This window comes from Mastomys coucha, unplaced genomic scaffold (assembly GCF_008632895.1).
Source record: "Mastomys coucha isolate ucsf_1 unplaced genomic scaffold, UCSF_Mcou_1 pScaffold14, whole genome shotgun sequence".
In the NCBI taxonomy this organism is placed as follows: domain Eukaryota; kingdom Metazoa; phylum Chordata; class Mammalia; order Rodentia; family Muridae; genus Mastomys; species Mastomys coucha.
The window spans coordinates 117,323,358-117,339,073 of NW_022196896.1; the positions used below are offsets into that span (position 1 = coordinate 117,323,358).

Genomic DNA, 15,716 nt, shown 5'->3' on the forward strand with positions numbered 1-15,716 from the left:
GTCAACTTCCCTAGGTTTAGAGTTTGAGGTTCCAGGGGGGAGAACCAAGGTTTTTTCCCCCCCCCCTTCAATCCACTGAGCCAAGCACAACACCTCCTCTCAAGTGGGTTTCCCAAATAGCACACTGACTTAGTCACTATTCTATTTCTGTGAAGAGAAACCATGGCCAAGGCCACCCTTATGAAAGGAAGCATTTCATTCTAGTCTTGCTTACAGTTTCAGAGGGTTAGCCCATTATCACCATGGTGGGGAGCATGGCAGCACGCAGGCAGACATAGTGCTGGTTCAGGAGCTGAGAAGCAAGCCCTGATCTGGTAGGCAGAGAGAGCCCAGGCCTGGCACAGGCTTTTGAAGCCTTAAAGCCCAATCCTAGTGAGTGATACACTTCCTCTAACAAGGCTACACCCCCAATCCTTCTAATCCTTTCAAATAGTGATACTCCCTGGTGACTAAGCATTCAAATATATGAGTTTATAGGGACCGTTCTCATCTAAAACTTCATACAGGCCCTGGGACAAAGACCTGAACACAAAGTGCTGCAGGAGATTGCCACTTGAGATGGGAAGAAAACTTGTAGAAGGGTTGCAAATGACCTCTGTGGATAGCTGGGTCTATTCCCTCTGGGGCTGATGACTCATTGTGGAATGTACCTTAGAATCAGTGAGCTAAAGCTAACTGTGCTATTTACCCACTACCTTCTGCTAGTCCCCAGGAGGGCCATGCTAATGGCCCTTGCCCCCGATTCCCCTAGTCCAGGTGTCCCCTGTAGATAAAGCCTTATGACAGAGCCATAGGCTCTTCTAGTAGAAGGCAGTGGGGACCAGGAAGACAAACACCAGTTGTAACTGCCAAGTCACAAGTCTGAGTGTGCATTCTCCATTAGATGCTCCAGGCAGATGTTGTCATGGTCTTTCCCTTCTCTATCAAATTCTGAGCTAACTCAGCTCTGTGGCTGGAGAAAGAAATTGCAGAAAACAAATCTTTCCCATAGGAATCCTGGCATCACTCCAAAGCCCTTACAGAAGGGCTGGGCACAGCACGGGGCTGCGCACACAGATGACACCTTTTGCCCTGTGTGGTATCTGCTGCTGTCATCCCTAGATCAGGTGGCTTAGGAGCTAGCTCAGAGCCCAGGGTAGGACCGTGGGCTAGCCTAAGACACTGTAACCAGAACCCACCTTGCAGAGGTCAGGCATGCTTGTGCGCATGGTGACTCATCCACGAGTCACAGAAATGTTTATTCTCCTTTTTCAGAATTTCAAAAGCTCACAAATGCTTCCCTCCCCCCACCCAGGCAAACAATTGCCATTTTTGTTCAAAGACACCAGCCGAGCTCATCATTTTCATCTCCTACCACGTAGTAATGAAGCGCATGCCTTTGTGTTAGCTTAGAAAGAGCTGGAGTCCCAAGACAAAACTCTCATTCCTGTCCACTTCCTCTCTCGCTCTGTAGCAAACCCCCAGGTGACATGAGGGGAGGCCAACCCAGAGAGCACCCCATAGCGATGGTCTCCAGCCAATGCTGTTAAACAGGGAATCCATCCTCGCTCACTGGCTTCTCTTCAAATATTTAGGTGGGGCATTTACATCTCATATTTTAGTGACAGGGAGAGTGATAAATGAGATCATAAACCGAGTTCTGTTGTCATCACCTTGCAAGAGTTAAGTAGGATTAATTATAAAGCATCTGCCTGGGACTTCCCCTCTAGGTCAGGAGTTGAGCGGATGGCCTTCAGTCTCCTGACACAGTCTCTGGACCAGAGAGGGCCTTGGCCTTTCCATTTGAGTTGTCTCTTCCCCCTAGGCCAGTGGAAGACTGAGGCTGTGAATTAGGACAATTTGTTTCTACCTGGGAGTTAGAGGCCTGTAAGCAACCTCAAGGGAAGGTATTTTCACAGAGGTGTGTTCTCAGGAACCACCTTCACTACAGCCCTGGGCTTTGAGCTACCCTACAGCTGGGCACTGGTACCCTGGGTAGACCTCCACATGCACCAGGTTGAGCAGGGCTGAAATCACAGGGCAGATATCGTAGGGGAAGGGTCCTAACCCCTTGGAGCCTGTTGGTGGGTGTCTTGGGCTTCTGGGTGAAGAAGGCACCAAGAAGGCTCCTCTCCATGGGGAACATGCAGTTCCTCCTGGGCAATGACAAAGGAGATGAATGCTGAGGCCTAGGGCCATTCCCGCCCCTGCCTGACAACTTCTAAGTGAAGTTGGTGGCAGCAGAGACAGAGGAGAGACAGGCTGCACAGCTACCGTGGGTCCAGAGATGAAGAGGCAAACTGAAGGACCTTAAAAGCCACACCCACCTTAATCCATCTCCCAGTGGCTTTGGCATTTGGAGTTTCAGGGGAGTCAGAGACTCGGAAAGGCAGGTTACTATGGAAAGGTTCAGCCTGGCTCAGCCAGGACTAGACTAGAGATCCAGAAGGAGCAACAAATCAAGGGCTGGAAGTTGTATTCAAGGGGTGAGTAGGGATGCCTGGTGATATTACTCACCAATCTATAGCGCTTCTGGGATTTCATCAAGGAAGAAATGGTTTTAAGAGAAGGTTACTAGTAATGGTAACTGCAGTGTCCTCACTGAGAGACACTGGGGAGAGGAGGCAAAGGGATATAAGGGAGGAGAAGGAAAGAAAGGGAGGAACTGCCAGACACCATACCTTACTTCTGTTTTCTGGCTTGTCCATGATATATTTGACAGTCAAAGACAGCCTCTAGGGTCCTCCCATCTCCTGATAATTGACAGCCTATACAGTCCTTCCATCTCTTGATAATTGACAGCCTCAAGGGTCCCCCCCCCCCATCTCCTGGTTTCCTTACTGGTACCTAAGGACAGCAGAGTCTAACTTGTCAGGGCTTCAGGCCACACCCAGGTCCCTAAGTAGTGGCCTCCAACTAGAGCTGCCTCCCCAGAAGTGAGGTGGGCTGGCTGGACGCCTTCCCTCCCAGAGAGCAGAGAATCTTGCCAATGTTGTCAGCTCATTTGTTATCTATTCTTCTATAAAAAAAATTAGAAATTTTATTAGCTCACAGCATCTAAAGGAGAATGGAGACTGCCACTCAATACTGGGGACAGATATTTAATGTCAAAGCATGCACGAGAATGTCCTGTGGGCTTTGATTGATTAGAAGTCAGGTTCTGCCCTTGGCTATTCATCAGTGGTCTCTACCCTTCCTCTGCTTCTGCGCCCTTCGCTCAGCCCATGCTTCAGTGGCTGCAGGGTGACTTGTTGCCTGGAGTCAAATGACATAGTCACCAGGCTGTGCAGGAATGCCATCTGGACACTGGCCTGGAGTGTGGCTGTTCCTTGCATTTTGCCCTGCCGGTTTCATTCTCTCTGCTGTGGCTCTAGCTCTATCCTGATGAGGTCTCCCCCATTCCTTCAAGACTTCAGCCAGAGGAATGAAGTATGGGGAGAAGAAGCAGAGCTCCCGTGCAAACCTTGGATGTAGCCTTTTCTGGCTTTGTGAACTTGGACAAGCTGCCTCCCCTCGTGGGAGAGACATCTCAGCTTTGGGCCCAGGCCTTGTTCCTTTATCTGTATTTATGTATTTATGAAATACATGTTGTACAGAGTGACGTATGTTTGAGTGTGTCATGGGTCTCCCATGAGGAGTTAGATAATACAGGCAGGATGTTCCATGGCATATCGATAAGCGGGGATGATGGCAGAAACAGGCACGGGACAGCTAGAGACACAAATCTAGAACAGTCTTCCTGGAGGAGCTGGTGTGGCGGGGCAACTTGGTGGAATCTGGGTGTGGCCTGCTTTCAGGGTTTGTGTGTCGGAAGTTTGTTTCTCAGCAGAGCATTGTTAGGACATAGAACCTGCTTAGCCCTCATGACAGGTTGTTACAGAGGAGGAGCAGGTCTGGTGTTCCACACTCTGGCTTCCTGTCACCCACTCAACTTCACTGTCACATGCACCACAGTGACAGCATCCATTGTGAGGCTCTTTCTAGAGCTGGGCAGGAAACATCACCTGGCCCTTCAATTTCCAGACTGTGATTCAAGTTCAGTCATTTAAAAAAAAAAAAAAAAGAATATGAAGCTTAAGGGGTTGCATCATAGTAACAAATGAATAATGCATCGCTCAACATAATTTAACAAAGCAAGCTGGGAGGTGAAAGAAATCGTCTTATTAATAGGGTTACTTCCTGTTCTACAGGCCACTTGATTGTCAACCGGGCCAGTGAGGAAGGGCTGGAACAGCTGCGTGGCCTGATGGAAGGCTGGGGTCAGGATGTGATAGGAGCCGAGTGACCCTGTGTTGTAGCAGGTCTGGGTACCAGAATGTGATTGACAGTGGGACAATTGTCCTGCAGAGGACACTGCTAAACAAGGTTTTGCTTTATAATCTCACAAACTAAGAACAGTTTGAATGAAATCAGAGATGCAAGAAAGGCAAGCAACAGAGACGGAGAGGGCAGGCTAGAGGCAGTGGAGGTGGAGGTGGGGCTGAACTGGAGGGGTGCGAGCCTGGACTGGAGGGGTGTGAGCCTTTGAAGTTGGAGCATATGCTGAACCTTAGACTCTGTGAAGGGCAAAATGAATCCTTCTGGAAGTTCCCACAGCGAGGGGAGGGCAAGCCTGAGAGAATTCCAGATTGCATAAGGAAGAAGCAATGCAGAAGAGATGTCAGAGAAGAGATGAACAAGGTTCGGGGGCAAGGGGAGAAGTAACCTTTGTCCAGTGCTTGATAGATTGGTACCCACAAGGCAGTCCATGCTCCTGGGAGAGTGGCTCACTTAAATATACCAGAGTCTCCAGGTGGGATTGTGAATGCTTCGTGGATGACATTTGACTTAACTTTTCAAGGGTCTGTTGGGGGACATCATGATGTTACGTTCTCTTAGAAGGGTGGTTCTCAGCTGGGTGGTGGTGGCACATGCCTTTAATCCCAGCACTTGGGAGGCAGAGGCAGGCAGATTTTTGAGTTCGAGGCCAGCCTGGTCTACAGAGTGAGTTCCAGGACAGCCAGAGCTATACAGAGAAACCCTGTTTCGGAAAAAAAAAAAAAAAAAAAAAAAGGGTGGTTCTCACCCTTGCCAACTCTGAGAGTCTTTGATATGTTAGTTCTTATGTTGTGGTGACCCCCAACCATAAAATGATCTTGTTGTTACTTCATGACTGTAATTTTGTTGCCATTATGAATCGTAATGTAAATGTCAGATATTATGAATTGTAGTGGAAATGTCAGATATTATGAATTGTAATGTAAATGTCAGATACGCAGGATATCTGATATGTGACCCTCCAAAAGGGTTGAGAGCCACAGGTTAAGAACCATTGTCTCAAAAGAGGTAACCAAGGCTGGACTGGAGAGATAGATAGCTCAATAGTTAAGAGCATATGATACTCTTGAGAGGACCAGAGGTCGGTTCCCAGCACTTACTCTATGACAAGTCTCGACCACCTGCAACTCCAGTTACAGAGGATCCCACATCGTCGTCTGTCTCCACCGACAGCTGCACTCCCATGTGCCACCTCCCCCACTGACATATGCATGTATATAACTGAACGTGAACATGAAATCTTAAAAGGAAAAAGGACTAACCAAGCCTGAATCATAGCACTGGGGGGTGACCCAGGTGCCGGGTGCCAGGCCCCCCAAGATGATGGCAGTGAACAGAGAGACAGCATTCACAGACCAGCAGAAAGACCATTCTGAAGTGACTCAAGACCATTCACATTCATTACACAAAGAGAGATGATTAAATCCGTGTGGAAAAAGACGGATTGTGCAATAAATGTCACTGGCATAAGTCGTTACGGATTTTTAGGGAAAAAAAAATACCCCCCGATCCTAAAGTTAGACTCTTACCTCATAGTGAAATAAACTCCAGATGGTTTGAAGAGATAAGTAAGACACAAGTAAAATGCTAAAAGAATTCAAGGGACACGTTGGTGAATAGCTCTTACACTCCTGGGGTGAAAAAGGCCTTTCCAATACAGCAAAGTTTTGGGAAACTGGGTGGAAAAGCTATATGGCCCTGTACAAAACGTGGCTGGGAGAGACAGAGGGAGCTCTGAGGTCGAGGCCCTCACTTTCCTCCCTACGGCAGTCACACCGCTCTCCCGCTAGTCTACAGTCACTGTTTTCTCCTTGTGGCAGCTGGGATGGGTTCAGAGGATGTCAACTGTGATAGGACTCTGGGGTGTCATGTTTTCCAGCTCCTTGGGTCAATTCTAAAGTTGATAACTGTACACGGAGACATGTCAGCCATTCACAGCACAAAGAAACCTGGAGAGTAAGTCCCAGGAGCACCTGGGAGGGATTCCATGCCTGTCACAGACTTAAATGCCATCGGGGAACAACGATGTATTGCTAGAGAGACACGCAGTGGGGTAGCAGGGCCAGCCAGGGTAGGGGCAGTCTGATAGCTCCGCCCATGCTGTGGACATGGCCATAGTCTTCTTGGATTGCTCTTGGGTTCCTCTATGTCGTGTGCTCTCATGTTGTTCCTGTGGAGCTATCAGGTGACCCAGAGCCCGGCGGGAGCATAAAGGATCTATCTGAGCTGGAGACCTTGCAAGGCTCCGTAATTCAGACTGGGTGGCACTCCCTCCCTGCAGTGGCCAGGGCTCCTCTCGATGCAGTTATACTTGGGCCGACAGTGCAGAGATTGCAAGATTGCATAACCCCTTGGTATCTAATGAGTGAACTTGGGTTTCCCTCTCAGGCTTGCAGAGCCCACTGAGCTCTAGAAGGAAGGAGTGGAGGAGGCTGGGAGAAGGGGAGGGAAACTGAGGCACAGACTCCACATGACTGGAGATCCCAGAGTTTGGAGTCCTGAATTCCACTGGGGTCACCTGACATCTTCTCCCATCCCAAGTGCTGTCTGCTGAGGTTGGCTGCATGGAGATGTCCTATGTGGCATGTGGACCATGTCACCAGATGGGCACAAGACTGGTGAGGGGGCGGCATGCTCGAAACCTGGGAAATCTCAGAAATTGAGGCATCTGGATAGCTTTAGCCTCCAGCCACTGACCTTCCCTTCCTGGGTACCCTCAGGCCCTTCCCCCAAATTATACAATGCCTGGTTCACTCTGAATAAAGCATATGTGTTCACATCCACCTACACTACAGATACAAACAAGGAATGCAAACAAGCTAAGATCATCTCAGAGATCTGCTTCTTTAAGATCAACATGTGGAAGGACTTCCACTAAAGGAACCATAACACTAAAACTCCTAAAGAAGGCCATCTCTCGTCCAGCTCTCTGGCTCTTGGCACTCGCTCCCAACCAGACTGGAATCCTGCCCGACCTGGATTCCACTTTCCTCTTCCAGCCTGGCGTGCAGTGGGGTCTGACACCCTGAAAGGAAACATGCCCTGTGCGGACCTCTGCCCTTCTCTGAGCCTGTGTCCTGGCCGCACCCAGGCAGCCCTCCAGAAGAGAGGTAGAACCCGGGACCACAGTCCTGCCTCCTTAGCTCCTACCTGGGGACACAGGATGCCCCAAAGAGGCAAGGATGCGGCCACCGAGGCTTCTTTGTTTCTCACCTGCTGCTCAAGTCACCACCAGAGGCCAGAAAAACACCAGCTTTCTACATCTTACTGCTACTCATCCTGTCTTATATACATGCAGCCCCAGAGTGGAAGAGCCCAGGCTTCCCATCCGTGGGCCTACTAATCCTAGGCTTTGCCATCTTGTCCTCACCTCCAGGCCTCTCTTCTGCCCATGGCCATGGCTTCCATTGACTGTGGTTTTAGATCAGTGGTATGGCCAGGTCCTTGAAAGCAGAGTCGGGTGAAGGTCCTTACGTTCTTTAGGGGATTGACTCGGTAGAGGCAGGGAGTAGGCAAACAGGAGAGAGTTTCAAGACAACTGCACAACAGGGCTAGTGCCCAGCCTCACTGAGGTCTCCCTGGAAGAGACCCATAGAGCCATAGGTTCTCATCCCTTTAGCATCTCTCTCTGTCTCTGACTCAGGTCCCTCAGGTTAGAAGGTGTTCCAACCCAAAGCAAAGGCAGAGAAGAGGGCAGGACCTATCTGCTGCCAGGTTTCCCAGGGAGACCACTCAGACCTATACTTGTCCCCAGGCTTGGTGGGTTCCGACAACCTATTCTGCCAGGCTGAGCCACTGATATGAGGGTGGTCACACCTGAAGTGTCAAAGTGTCACAATCCCTCCTGTGGATCTTTCTAACACCTGGTGAGTTTCTTTCTTTCTTTTTTTTTTTCCCAAGACAGGGTTTCTCTGTGTAGCTCTGGCTGTCCTGGAACTCACTCTGTAGACCAGGTCGGCCTCGAACTCAGAAATCCACCTGCCTCTGCCTCCCAAGTGCTGGGATAAAAGGCGTGCGCCACCACCGCCCAGCACCTGGTGAGTTTCTTAACTCTCTCCAGCCACCTTCCGAGGGGACCTTGAGGGCTTGAAGGCCAAGGGTGCAGGAACTGATGATGTACCTACTATGTGGGCTGGGGGGAACCCAGGGAGAATCCAGGTGATGCCATGGTGACAAGGCACGAGGATTCCAGTCTAGGCTCCTCTGTGAGGATTCATGGGTGGAGTCTGGGGCTCGAGCCTTAGCACAACCCTAAGAAGAGTTGCAGGTGGGTGGGCCTGGCATGCTAAGGCTTCCACCAGGTGTCAGCCTTCCGTCCCTGTAGGAAACACTCAAGGCAACTTTAGTTTGTCCAGTATAGGTATATTTCACCTTTCCCAAGATTTCAGTTATGATTCCTTAGTCCTGGGATGAAGCAGGGCAGAGGACATCAGAACGTCACAGTAGGAGTGCGTGGTATGGCCTAAGTCCCCCAAACCTCAATTGAATACACAGTGCAATGCCTCTAAACTTCCCACTAGCACCTGCCTCTTAAAGTGGCCACTACATCCAGCATCACTACTCTGTTCAGGGGACACTCATCACCCAAACTACAGACACCACAGTGAAACAGATACGGAGGGAAACCGCTCTGGGACCTGTGAATAAGGCATCAGTCAAGGTCTCAAGGGGTTTGCCTCAGAGAACAGGAATGAGACCCACTTCTAGCCACTGGGATTCTGATGTGGAGATGTGAGCTCCAGGGGCATGGAAGGGGAGGAAGAGATGGGAATGGAGAAAGGAGAGGAGAAGAAAAGAGACCAGGTATAGAGGTGGAGGTGAAGGTGGAAGAGAACAAGCAGGGATGGAGGAGGCTTGCTGCTCTGCATGCTAGGCTCCAGTTCCAGCTGGTAACGCTCTTCATAGAGTCCAGTTGTGGCTCCTCCCCAAGCTGTGAGACCTGGAGGGTCTCTCTGCGTTTGCTGTGGAGCGAGGTTGGGATTTCTTCTAAACGCCTTGGCCCCCCACCCCCCGGCCTTTCCAGAGGATGATGTCATTGTGTTTTGGACTGATGGCCAGGTGTTCCTCAGCCTGCTCTGACCACAGCCTCCCACTCCCATCTCCCATCCTTCCTTCACAGGGCAGCCCTTCCCTGCCCCCGGGGAACTGGTGGCCAGCATCTAAGGTGGTTTGGTCACCGCTGAGGTCCGGCTTGTTTTGAATGAGAATTCATTATAGGGCTACCTCATCGTTCCCAGCTCAGTCACCCCCTCTAATGACTCCAATCATGCCATGATGATTATCCTTTTGTCTTTTACCCTAAGTATTGTCTTTCTGGACCAAGGTGACATTTGCCCCTGGAGTAGGGGAGAAGTCTTGGTTGCTGGTAGCTAGACCTCCACCTCTGCTCTCATGTCCATCCTGACATGCTTCTTTTCTGCATCCATCCTGGACTGCGGACACGTTCAGGTTTACTGATCTTTGGCTTCATCCTGTAAGCTCTCGGCCCAGAGCCCTGTGCTTGCTCATCCTATGCACGTAACTTGTATCATGTATCGTAAACTCCAGAATGGGTCTCACAGTGGTCACCAAATCCCACATGTTATTGGGAATGTCTTGCCCAAAAGAGCACTGGGGTGAACAGCAACAGGAAGGCTTGAACTGGATCTTGGAAGGGTGACCTTACCTGGGTTGAGTGTTTAAGGCCCCCAATGAAATGTGTATGAGGCTGGGCCGTTCATACTTGATAGATGTGCTCAGGGTTGTATCCTGGCTGCGGCTCAGCAATGGACTCCTGGAGAAAGAAAAGATAAATCTCCTTTTGACCGTTTACTTGGCTTTCTACAGTCCATTGGATCCCGACGACAACTTATCGTATACATCTTGGCTCCATCTTACAATAAGTCTGTTTGAAGGCAATGCAACTCATTAGCTGCCTTAGATGGCCTGCAGCACACAACGCAGCCAGCTGGCGAGGGACACTCCACGTCAGCAGAAATGCTCGCTGGGCTGCTTGGCTCTTTGAAAACCAGATTCCTGTTAAGCTGACTTATGTATAGGCCATGATGAAGTAGGCCTGGTGACATCATGTGTTCTTTGATGGTTGCCACTGCCCCCACCCCCACCCCAGGATGGGAACGTTCCTGGGAGGTATGTAATGGTTGGGCCTCTTTCACTGTGCAGTGTGAACATTTGGGACTCAGTCAACTGGCCTCAGGTATTCAGTGGGCTAGAAAAAAAAATACAACAAAAAAAAGATGTGTTTTTCCCCCATCCCTCCCTCAGATGTACAGTCTTAAACTTTAAGCATTTCAAAGCTAGAAAGTAAAAATTGCCTGGGTCTCATCATGGATGGCATTTGAAATACATTTAAGACTAGAATCCAAGTTCCTTCCTCTATGATCAGAAAAAAGCCATGTGTCCCCTCTGGCTATGTCTGTTCTCTAGAAATGAAGACCCCCAAGCTCCTGCGTGGCTTCAAGACACTGGGAGTCTGAGGCTGCAGCCAGAAGCCAACACGGGAGTAAAACTATTCCAAGGTACCAGGGATGTTTCCTACCAGACTGAACCTCTGTTGCTTAGCATGAACAAGATCCCGTGGGCAGTGCCCAAGTTTGGTGGAACAGAAGAACTCGCTTGGACATTCCCCATTGCCCGTAAACGTGAACTCGATTCTCTGTTAGGACAGAACTCAACTGAGCTCACTCACTGTCTCTCCTGGGCTATGCTGCAAGCAAGGGGAGACTACAGGTATGAGCACAGGTCCTTGTTCATTCTCAAGATCACCACCCAGGAATGCAGAGCCTGGAGCCTATTCTAACCCTTATCCCCACCCAAGACATCTCTCCAGTACAAGCCTAATGTGTCCCCCAAACTAAACAACAAGCGTCCTTCCATGTAGACCCCAATCAGACCATCGTTAGCTCCAGCTGAAGCCACCCTAATAACCAGCATGTGGTCCGAAGTAGACCACACTGGCTCGTAGATCAGGAATGTTCGTCTGTGCCTTGAGATGAAGAAAAGCTTCTGCTGTATTCATTTCTACTTAATTGATTTTATTTATAAACTTTTGAACTAACTTGTGGTCTCACTAGGAGTTGCACAAAGAACACAGCCAGGCACAGCAGAAGCCGTGTCTCGACCTCCCCTGATGTCTTGTGTGACTTTGGAGTGTGACTCAAATCTAGAACTATTCATCACAGTTATGAATGGAGTTGGTGGCCAGTTGGATGGCTTATGGGGTTCCCACATGGAAAGCCTTCCCCAAGGTCTTGGCCTAACACTGACATTGACATCAGCTTTCTAGGATATGCACTGTTGTCTCTGTGGGCCTCTACCTGGGAGGGTGCAGGCTGGGTTTACCCAGGGCAGTGGCACATAGGGGTGGCCTTGCTCTCTCTGGGCATCTCCGATCCCAACATGCATGCATCAGCATTCATAAGTGAAGTGTCTGGTGGGTCTCCATCTCCCCAGAGGGCCCTCCAACTTCTTAATAAGCATGAAGAAGAGCTATTCCTTTCTTGAGCTAGCACAGAGCCCCCGCTCCAAGAGTGAACCTTGCCTGTATCAGGTCACACGGAGCTCATTGATGAGTGCACAGGCAGTGAGGGGTGGTTGTTACACTCCAAGGCTCCTTGGACACCAGAAAGAGCCCGATCCTAACATCCAGGTATACGCAGGCACCTTACCTGGGGTGGCCTTCTCCACCCACCTGAGATTACTAGTTTGTCCTGGAGAGGGTCCTGGAGAGCCATATCCTGTTCAGTTTTCTCTCAAAGAGGCTCATCCTTGCCTGCAGGACCCATGGCGGCTCATCTGGGGACTAGGGTGGAGTTTGAGACAGGACCCAGAGTGACCAGAAAGGGTTGGTCAGGATAGTGGGCTATGTGGAGCCAAATGCTCTGGCCCAGGCTTGGGCATCCTACAGAGACCCGAATCCCAATGCTACTCATTCCGTTCCGTTACCCATTCCATCCATCTCCCGCCTTCACTCACAGACCTTCTTCATCTCACTTCATACATGGTTTCTGGTACTTCTCAGAGCTGTGTTTTCGACATAAAAACACTGCACATTCTCCTCAGTTTTTGATGGGTTCTGTCTTTACAAACCCATGACCCAGGTTCTATTCTTAGCACCACATGGTGGCTTACAATCAATGGTTACTGTAGTCCAAGAGGACCTGACACCCTCTTCTGACCTCTATGGGCACCAGGCACATACATACATACATGTAGGCAAAACAGTCATAGACATAAAAATGTAATAATGTAAATAAATAATATAAATAAATCTAAAAAAAACGAACAAACCCCTTTGTTTCAATGGTTATTTAAACATAGATTTTGTGAGTCTGTATTTTCTGCCTTTATATGATTAGTGAGCTACTTTGTCTCTCTCTCTCTCTCTCTCCCTCTCTCTCTCTGTCTCTCTCTCTCCTCTTCAGACAATTGGAATTTTAGTTTATTTATGAGTTTCGTTGTTGTTTTATTTTTCTAACTAATTTTGGCTTTTATCTTTACAACTTCCCTTTCGCTGTTTTCTTTTTGATTACTCCATTTCCCCCAGCTTACCTGATAAGATATTTAATCTCCGATTGTTTCACTTACAGTGATTCACGCTCTGAGCTGCCATCATGCCTTGACTTTAGCTTGTTGATCTCAGGGCGCCTCTTCCAGTCTCCCGGTGTTTACAAAGTCTCCACCCGACTCTAAGAATCCAGGAGAGAAACTTTTTGCTACTAATTCTGCATTTTGTTTCATTGTGGGCAGGAGACCATTGTTTGTCCTGCACGCCGAGGTTTAGCATGAACTCCAGTCACTGTTCAGGCGAGCCTGCGTAGACCAGGCTCTGCGTTCTTGAGTCAGTTTCTGTGCCCAGTGAATAGGGTTGAGCTGGTTGTTTGTGTGTGCAGCGGGCACAGCAGCTCATACTGGCTTCTTGTTCATCTGACCACAGGCAGGCAGAGGTGGTGTGGTGATGCGCTGTCTGTCAGGTTTCTCCCCTTTCCCCTTCTCATCTCTCCTGAAGCTGCTCTCGTGAGCACCGTCTTGTCTTGGGCAGAGCCATGCCTTCTGGACACTAGCTCCTAATGGTTTTACCTTTTTGCTTGAATTTCACCTGACTGTATCTCAATAAAACAAGTTGTCCTTGTTTGCTTCATTGTCAACTTGACACACCTGGGAAGAGGAACCTCAACTGGGGAATTACCTCCATCAGATTACCGTGTAGGCAAGGCTCTGGGCGCAATGTCTTGATTAATGACTGATGTGGAGGGACTCATTTCTCTGAGGGCGTGGTGACCCCTGGGCTGGTGGTCCTGGATCTATAAGAAAGCAGGCTGAGCAAGCCATGGGGAGCAAGGCAGTGCGCAGCACCCCTGTGTGGCCTCTGCCGCGACACAGATGTTTGGCTTTTCCTCTGTCACAGCTGATGTGTAGTTACTTGATTGCTTTAGTGTTACCTGCTTCACATTTATTTAACATTTTAATTTAACTTAATTTTTATAATTTAAATTTTCATTTCTATGTTCCCACAGTCTAACTCTTATTTAAATCTTCAACTATTTGGCTTAGCTTAATGGTAATTTTTACTTCCAGTTATAACTATGTGTTTTTACCAATACACCAACCCATGGATTTAGCCCTCCCTCTTCCTCCTCCTCCTCTTCTTTTTTTTTTTGGGGGGGGGTGTGCAGTGAACTTTATTGATGGTATTGAAGAGAGTAGGGAGGGCTCCCTAGGCCCCTCCTATTATGGGGGTCTGGGATGGAAATTGTGAGGGAAATACTAAGTGTTGGGGTGGGTGCCAGGCTCTCTGCTGGCAGAACCAGGTGAGAGAGAGAGAACCCGGTCCAGCTGAGCCTCTCGGGGCTGAGCGGGATGTTGAGTGTCCTGACTCGGATCTCCTGCCTTCTGGAGAATAACCACCCAGAGCCAGGAGTCTGTCAAAGCAGGAACTTGTTTTAATGTATTGATCTTTTCTTTATAAAGGGCTGAGAGAGGAGGTGGAGTTTTTTAGCTCAGATGAGATGACACAAGGGAGGGGAAAGTTGACTAAGGGTATGGGGTGACTGATGGAGCCAACAAAGTTATTCTACATCAGCAGTAGCTAGGCAAAGGTAGGCTTAAGCAGGTTGTGCTGAGTCACTTCAGTATGGAAGTGACTGAGACAGTTTACAAAACTGGAGCCAGGCTTGGGTTTGTCTTACAAAACTCGAGCCAGGCTCGGGTTTGTCCTCAAGGCCCAAACCAGGGCCAAATAGGGCCCAACAGGTGGGACTCCTCAGCAACTGAGGGCCTCTCTCTTGCTCTCAGTGTCCTCACTGGGGTGAGTGGTCCAGTGTTTCTTACTCCTTGGAGGCCATGGAGGCCATGAGGTCTACCACCCTGTTGCTGTAGCCGTATTCATTGTCATACCAGGAAATGAGCTTTATAAAGTTATCATTGAGAGCAATGTCAGCCCCATCATCAAAGGTAGAAAAGTGGAGTTGCTGTTGAAGTCACAGGAGACAACCTGGTCCTCAGTGTAGCCCAGGATGCCCTTCAGTGGGCCCTCAGATGTCTGCTTCACCACCTTCTTGATGTCATCATTCTTAGCAGGTTTCTCCAGGCGGCATGTCAGATCCGCAACTGATACATTGGGGGTAGGAACACGGAAGGCCATGCCGGTGGGCTTCCCGTTCAGCTCTGGGATGACCTTGCCCACAGCCTTGGCAGCACCAGTGGATGCAGGGATGATGTTCTGGGCAGCCCCACAGCCATCATGCCACAGCTTTCTAGAGGGACCATCCACAGTCTTCTGAGTGGCTGTGATGGCATGGACATTGGTCATGAGCCCTTCCACGGTGCCAAAGTTGTCATGGATGACTTTGGCTGGGGGAGCTAAGCAGTTGGTGGTGCAGGGTGCATTGCTGACAATCTTGAGTGAGTTGTATTTCTTGTGGTTCACACCCATCACAAACATGGGGGCATTGGCAGAAGGGGCAGAGATGGTGACCATTTTGGCCCCACCTTCAAGTGGGCCCTGGCCCTCTCCATGTTGGTAAAGGCGCCAGTAGACTCTACAGTATACTCAGCACCAGCATCACCCCATTTGATGTTAGTGGAATCTCACTCCTGGAAGATGGTGATGGGCTTCCCGTTCTCAGCCTTGACTGCGCTGTTGAATTTGCCATGGGTGGAATCATATTGGAACATGTAGACCATGTAGTTGAGGTCAATGAAGGGGTTGTTGATGGCAACAATCTCTACTTTGCTAAGTGCAGAGCAGAAGGCAGCTCTGGTAATTAGGCACCCAATACGCCCAAATCCATTCACACCAACCTTCACCATTTGTCTATGGGACAAGGCTGGCACTGCACAAGAAAATGCAGCTTTCTCTGAAACAGGGAGGAGGCAGAGAGCTCCTCCTCCTCCTCCTCCTCCTCCTCCTCCTCCTCCTC

General features: G+C 49.4%; 1 protein-coding gene and 1 pseudogene across 1 annotated transcript in view; both read right to left on the reverse strand.

Annotated features, from left to right (window-relative positions):
- Window positions 1–15,716, reverse strand: part of Per2 (period circadian regulator 2) — a 750,618-nt gene that overhangs the window by 278,226 nt on the left and 456,676 nt on the right. The window lies entirely within an intron of this gene.
- On the reverse strand, window positions 14,616–15,606 carry LOC116088776 (annotated as a pseudogene).